Below are 8,476 nucleotides of genomic sequence, written 5' to 3'. Positions count from 1 at the left end.
GTGTGTGATTAGAATAAATCTTTTGAAGTGTTCCTGTGATGCAATTGTGGAATGTTACGCCTCTGTAGAGTTATGGGATCCTGGTGAATGAAGTTGAGATTCCTTTGGATGAGTCATCCATCACGAATGCGTTCTTTTTGCAAGTTCTTTTTGGATTTCGTTTTTGACTCCGAAAATTTAAGGCCGATCTCAATATTTTCCTTATTTAACGTAATTTCTCATTGGCTAGTATTTTCGTATTTTCTTAGATTTTCTACTGTGAAGAAACTAACTCGTGAGATAAGCATTTCAAATGACGAGTCATCATCATTCTCCGTGCCTTTTTCCCATCTTTTTCCCAACCATTGGGGTCGGCTTCCAGTCTAACCGGATTCAGCTGAGTACCAGTGCTTTACAAGAAGCGACTGCCTATCTGACCTCCCCAACCCAGTTACCCGGGTGACGTTCAAATGACGAGTATAGGTACCTTTGAATTTAAGGCATTCATTAAACAATTAACATAATATTAGGCACACAGACAGCCAAGAATCTAAGAAAGAACATAGGCTACTTTTTATTCAGGTGCGGTTTAGTTTTGTAGCGTTCGGCTTATCTTTAGTGGAAGTTATAAAACTTTGAGAAAGGAATGTCGTTATTGACACATAAAATTATATATTTTATATGATTTGAAATTCGTATGTGCATTCTTTAGAAATGTTGCATTCTAAGAACAAAGGATAAATATGAAATATGATGGTATTTCCAGTTTTTTATTGCTCTTAAAAACATTTATGATCCTGATCTCTTTCTGGATGATGAGCCAGGTTTGTGGGTTTTTCTTAGAGGCATTTTTTTGAATCAATATAGATACCTCCATATTGTTGAAAAGTTATGTTAATTTTAAGTCTTACTAACACTTTAAAACAACTGGTGTAAAAATTCGCCAACAGTACGCCAGGTTATCAGACATAGGTACGATGTCCGATAACCAATCTTACCAATATGTATTGGGGTGCCCGAGTAAGTGGGTTGCGGAGATCAGTTTCATATGCTTCAAAGGTATTGTAAAACTCTGGTAATCAGCCGCATTCGGCTAGACTTGAAATGAATAGACCCCAAAATAGTTGGGAAAAAGGCTGGGTAGATGATGGTATAATGATGTATGTACTCATACTTAAGTACCTGTGTACTACAATGTTTACTACAACATAACACCGTAACAATCGCAACAAAAAACAAAATTAAACCGAAACCAAACAAAAACAGTTCATAACACGATTTATTCCAGAAATGTCGAGTTATGAACACTTTGTTCATAAAGTATTAACGTCTATAACCGTCCATAACCGTCTATAATCGTCCATAACCCGTTTGCAAATATAACCCGTTTCTGTCATTTTCTTTCCGAAGAAACGAGACGGAAAATTTCAGTTACATAATCATTGTTATGACTGTTTTGTGAAAACTGTGATTTCATATTAGGTAAGTTGACGCAAATACTGAAATAAACAACACAGGTAATTCTTTAAGGAAAATACGTAGTAAGATTTTGTACGTTTTCTTTGCAAAAAGGAAATCTTGTTTGTTTTTTGTTTTGTTTATTAAAAATACGTTTGTTTATTAGAGTTGAATGTGCTATTTGTGTTGTTCACTTTATAGAAACGACTGACTTTATGTTATGGAAATTAACTTAATTAAAAAAAAAAAAACACAAAGCTGCGGCATGGTAGTAACATTGATTTAAATAATATTCTTTCATCAATTGGGACGGAGTCTGAGAACTTTCAGTCGACCCACGGTTTGATAGGGCTTGTAATAAGTATGAAGATGAATGGTTAGAGTACATAATACAACGCAACAATGAAGGTCGAATAAAATTGTAACAAGGTAGGCCGATATATTAGCCGGCGCCCTGCGAGGGCTGTTAAAACTACCAAATTAATATGAGGTAACTATGAGATCATTATAGTCATAAGTAGATATCAACTAAATATGATTCGTACAAAACGCAGCTAGTGATACCTTTCTCATGAATATAAGAGGTATCAAATGACTAGGGCAACATAAACATAAGAGACCACTTAGCAACAGAGGAAGCCTCGTGCTAGCTAAGAATAGCAATCGTTGACAGAGTTTTAAAGAGAGTTTTAAGATTAAATTACGCTAAGAAAATCTTGAAATAGGTAATTTAGCTGAGAGCGCTTAAAAATAAGGAATAAACGTCTACAAAAATGTAAAATATTCAAACGATAAAAAAGACGGTTAGCAATATTAGGATCGTCAAAAAGGCGATTAAAACTTTAATATTAAATCCGAATATGCCCCGTGGAGAGTCGAAACACGTGTCGAGTATCCAAAGCCTCGATTAACTGTCTTGCGGAAATTCACCCTACATATTTCCCAAACATTTTATGTCATAGATTTCCGCAAAGTAACGTCTCCATCTCCCGAGCCCTTTCCCAACTATATTGGGGTCGGCTTCCAGTCTAACCGGATGCAGCTGTGTAAAAGTATTTTACAGGGAGTGACTGCCTATCTGACCTCCTAAATTCAGTTTCTGGTGTCAGACTTACCGCCTTCTGACTACTCATAACGACAACGCCAAGGATGTTAAATGATTCCATGTTTGTTTAGCCAGATATTCCCAAACGAACTCAAGTTGAAGATCTCAAGTTCAACAATATAATAACTACAGAGAAAACAATACGTGTGGGATGTTCCCTTGTGAATGATTAAACTTTTATCACATCATTATTGTTACAACCTTTTTATCGTCCCACTGCTGGGCAAAAGTCGTGGTGGCCTAGTGGGTAAAGAACCAACCTCTCGAGTATGAGGGTGTGGGTTCGATTCCAGGTAAGGCAAGTACCAATGCATCTTTTCTAAGTTTGTATGTACTTTCTAAGTATATCTTAGACACCAATGGCTGATAAAAAGGTGAAGGAAAACATCTTGAGGAAACCTGGACTATAGTCTGGAATCACCAACCCGCATTGAGCAAGCGTGGTGATTAATGCTCAATCCTTCTCCGTGTGAGAGGAGGCCTGTGCCCAGCAGTGGGACGATAAAAAGGCTGTAACTGCTGGGCACAGGCCTCCTCTCACATGGAGAAGGATTGAACGTCAATCACCACGCTTGCTCAATGCGGGTTGGTGATTTCAGACTTTACTGTCCAGGTTTCCTCAAGATGTTTTCCTTCACCCTTTTATCAGCCATTGGTGTCCAAGATATACATAGAAAATACATATAAACACACATCATCACATCACATCATTACCATATCATTATTACTACATAATAATAGGTATATAAGGTTCAAGAAGTTATAAGTCTTTAGATAAAAATATGTCGCGCCTAGCAACAGTACCGAAAGTATCAAGTTATCTTGTTTCTGTTTAGTTTAGAATTAGAAATAGATTCATCATATTACATGTGATACCTATAAGATTCTATTCCTAGCATTTGGATGATATGTAATTGGCAATTATTACTTGGTGGCATAGGTGTGTTAAGAGTATTTCGGGTTAACTTATATAACTTTGTTTCTAACATAGATTAGTTTTCCTAGAATGACTAGACTTACATACCTATACATATATTATATGTAGGTATTATAGAGGTATTTAGCCAACTGTTCATCAGTTATTTTTACGTTCCAGGGTCTCTTCAGGGTCGGCTTCCAGACTAATCGGACGCAACAGTGTACCAGTATTGTACATGGAGACTTAACCCAGATATCCAGGCAAAACGATTACCCTTTGGTAAGACTGGTTGTCAGACATTCTGGCGTAAAAACTGGCAAGGATGATCAGATGACAGCCGGGACCTACCAATTAAAAGTGCCATCCGAAACATGGAACTCATCACAAGCCGATCACCCATCCACGAACCAACCTCGTCATGCCTTGTTTAATTTTATAATCTTATGATCGTTCGACTCCTGTCAGTAGCTTAGCCACGTTTCAAATAGCACAATTACTAGTTACAATGGCGTTATTAAGACACATAATTATAGAATTTACTTATCTATATTGAAATCTACAAGTACTATGACATGACTCCAAATAAACATTGTTTTTTGATGACGTTCGTCTCAAGTACTCACCACTTGAAGTCCGGATTTGTCGTCAAATTTTATTTTTAGAAGACCAAAAGTTATGTCATACTCCTAAGCAAGAATCCTTAGAAATCCGTCTTGTTCAGTTTGTTTTGATTCTTCAGTCTTTGTTAATTGTGCGTAGTGCTAATTAGACGGCATTCGTCATCTGACTAGACTTGTACTTAGGGACGGTGACCTAATAAGATGCTTTTTATAGCTGCTACCAATGAAATGTTTATTTGGACTGAGGGGGATTTTTAAGGAACTTGTTATAGGTACCATTCGTGCTAGCAAAATTGTTCGCGCATTTTTGTATGCGAAGAATGAATGTTTTAGCCTGCTGATTATCAACACATAACTTAATATACATACGACAATATACTGTTTCATTAGATCCTTTGTATTTCCTATGTAGAGTAGAACTTACAATTTTTGGAAAGCGTAAAACTAAAGTAAGGTGTCCTATGTTGAAAGTTACATCTACTCTTTCTTCTTTCGTAGCTTATTCTTCTCAGAATAACAAATAGACTCCTTAAGCAAGAACTGCTGACAAGACCTGGTGTTATAATCGGGGACATTTCTATGTACAATCAAACTTTGAATCTCAGAATACCGTTACCCTTGTAAATATGGACTTTGACCATAAGTGTGTTGTTTGTATGAAATTGTCGCTGATTCACGCTAACTATTACCTGCCAGTGGCACTGATTGTTCCATGGTATTCCCATTGAACCTGTTGAGAATGTAAGCAACAGGTTTACCGAAAGGTGTCTGTAAATAAGTTGGAATTTGATCTGTATTATTTCTACGTAGTAAGTCGATCTTATTTGTGTTTTGGTCTGACTTTAAGTTTTTCCATGTGAAAAAACTATAGGAGATTATAGTAGATAGTGATCCATGTGATTTTAGTATATTAGAGGATTATAAAGAGCTCTTGACCGCAGATCAACTGAACAAAAAGTAAAGAAAAGCTTTGCGCGGTTGACCCATGCATGGGAGACCTATACATTAGTATACATATAATTACTAGTTCATCCGTCTTACGGATACTCATCTTTGACCATACAGTGTTAAAAGTAGTATTTTTATGGGAAGTCATCAATTGACTCGTCCCGCTGTGGGTGCAGAGTGAGGGAGAGCGGGGAGCGTTTACTGACTAAAACCCACTATGTTCCTTCTGGAGCCCTTGCTAATACCTGGGCGGGTAATACTTTCAAAAAATCCCACAGCCCCCGCAGTTGCAAACGGTACTTAGTTCAATTCCCTTGTCTTCAGAAAACCCTTAAAGCTTCTTGATTGGCATAAGCAGCCCACACGATAAAAAAAGGTTGAATTAACCTACTCGATGACGTTATTAACTTGTTGATCGATAAACATTGACAATGTACTAGACGTAGTATTGGCAACGTCATAGGTTGACCGAGGCGTGGCACACCCATTCAAGGGAGGGCAAACCAAGGCTAAACTTACTTAGAACTGTAGAAGGTAAACGTCTTTCCTATGACATATTCCAAACGTACAATATTAAGATATACCTACCCGATTCGGACGTACGGTACCTTTAATTTTATTCCAACTTTTCATCTGTATAGCTTTTAAGTGACTATGTTACTCCTCAATCCATGTACAGGGGCATCCGAAACCCTTTTGTAAAATTGACTATCACAAATTTTCTGCCTATCCGTAACGACTGCCAAAGACGCTCAAATGGGACCCGGCACCCATCATTTAAACGAGGTATTCGTCATGACAACATGGTCCGCCATTACAGACCAGACGCTCCTTAATCCACCGATACTTAGCCACAAACTAACTAATCCCTTACAGACAAAGCTACTTAAAAAACTGACTGTCACCCAGACAGATCACTGACTACTCAATCACGTTATAATCCATGATACAAGGTATTATAAGATACAACATGCACATTATCAAATCAACAAATCTACAAAATAACAACAGTTGTGACGTCATACGCGATGAAGCGCATCAAAACATTCAAAACATATATTTTTTAATTCGTTTAAGTTAGATAATGTTGGTGGTATCACATTTATCAAAATATCTTCAGGAAGGTTCAAAGTACATTGGGTCACAAGTATCAAATGTACAAGAAGCACTGAGATTTAATCATGTTTTAATTTTACAGTCAGAATGTCTGAAAGCCATATAACGCGGACAACTTCTTCTTCTTAGATAAGTTATTTGATAGGTGTTATATCATATATGTGCGTTACTCCTAAGGGCACATTGACGATGCTCATTGAAACGCATAGTTAACGTGCTCTTACAAGCCGCGTTGATAAAGATCCTTTGTGTTTTGGTCACATGATCTGTTTACAGTCTTCTGACATTTGATTCAAATAGGTTCCAGAGGGGTTCGAAGGTTGATAGGCCTTGTTCACGACACAATAGTGAGTTCAGGAATATTCGCTTCGATCTTGGAAACTGGAGGACTACAAAAGAAACATGGACGGGTACAGTAGCATTGAAGGATTTTGACATTTGTGCTCCATTAGCAATAGGGTCAGAAGATATTTTCGCAACCAAAAAAAAATAGATAAGAGATATGTTATTCCGCAAGCAAGACCATAATCATAATCGTTCTATGATGTCGTAATTATCACTGTATCAGTTTTGACAGATGCGATAAAAACTAATGTAAGCCGGTGCCATATTGGTCTTAAGAAGTCGTTTAAATTCCTGACGAGAAGTTATGTTACGCATGAAATTGTTTTTGACATCCTGAGCTAGTTAAGAGTTTGCAGACCACCTGGTGGCTATGGTACCATTGGTCTAGTTGTCGCAAAGTCAATGCTGTGGACGGGATTCAATTTTCAGGAAAAAACTGGGAGACTACAACTAACTACAATAATTACACCTGTGCATTGACATTTAAGTAGATAATGTATGTTCCCTGCGCATACATTTTGGTCCTGCGCTTGATCTCTCATCGGATGTGTGTCCGATTGTCGTCCAAAAACCAAGAGAGTTAGCCTGTCTCCTACACAGCTAGCAGATTTCTTTATGGGCCATCGCCCATCACCAATCATGTCCAAAACATGGCCATAAGTTATCCGCAGACCGAAATTAATAAATTCTAAATAAACAGCGACATATTAGCAAACGTACCGATAGTTAGTCACTCACGCGTGGACATGCTGATTATCAATAACAAACTGATTAATGAAGTGACAACGTAAAATCAAGACATTGATAAGAAACTACAGCACTCAATTGAGACCGAACACGCTTACAAACAAACAAATATAACTTCCTAATACAATTAATTAGTAACACCAAAATACTGATGTTGATCAGAATCTATTTGGGGTACAATTTACAAGATTTGTGTCTAGTCCAAAATTATCTTGTGACAGTTCCAATGTATGTATTTGTGGGTTGATAGAACAATAAACTTATAGTTAACTATATTTCCTCTTCCGCCCAGACGTTTCCTTATTCTTTCAATTTTCAAGCTCACAAAGTCTCTTTACTCATTGATTAAAACTTCAATTAATAACCAACCACATATGACATAACTTTCAACCACAAACAACAATAAAAAGCAAACAATTATGTTTGTTTTATCTCAACATTTACAAGATATAAAAGAAATCAAATATGAAAATTGAGATGTGACATAAAGTTGTTCTCTAAAACTGTGAGTTGTTCTGCTAAAAGTTAATATTTTGACCACCGTGGTTTTCCCACCTCCCACTTCGAACCCATAAAAGGTTCGTCAAGAATCGTACTTATACCAGACTGCTTTACCCGACTGCCAAAAAGGGTGGTATTTTTAATGCTTTCTTCCCCAAAATAACAATCACCAAAACTAAAGATTTTTAAGACATTACTCAGTCAATTTGTAATCTCAAATCCTCACCCTAGACCCAGTTCTGTAATCCTAGGTATTAGTCAGACTGAAGCTATCAACTTATCAAGCTTACTCATTACTGGTCACTGATAACAAGCGGATTAGTTCTTGGAAAGATTTTGAAGATAAAACACCTGAGATTTTCCTAGTTTTCTAGAAACTTTAAGGCCTTATAAACATGATGGTGTGTCCATAAACTGTAAATATTGTTGGTTTTCATAGTAAGAGATACAGTGCAAACTCTGAGTAGGCTGATAGTTTGTTCGGACTCATAAATCTGTATGAAGATGAATGGTAGTGCGCATCAGACCGACGTGAAGTATGATTGGAATCACGATTACTTTCAAATTACATTGTCTGCCTACCATTGGGTTAACTTCATTAGGTGACAGTTTAGTCATCAGTGTGCGGGGCTCTTAATGTGCAAAAGAAAAAACCACGTACAAATATTTCGTATAAAAACCTTGGTAGTAATATTTTTTGTTACTAAAATAAAAGCCTACATATTTCTGAAAAAATAT

Source organism: Helicoverpa zea, chromosome 19, assembly GCF_022581195.2.
Source record: "Helicoverpa zea isolate HzStark_Cry1AcR chromosome 19, ilHelZeax1.1, whole genome shotgun sequence".
NCBI classification, from domain to species: domain Eukaryota; kingdom Metazoa; phylum Arthropoda; class Insecta; order Lepidoptera; family Noctuidae; genus Helicoverpa; species Helicoverpa zea.
The sequence above is the reverse complement of the archived record's forward strand: the minus strand, read 5'-3'. Positions refer to the sequence as shown.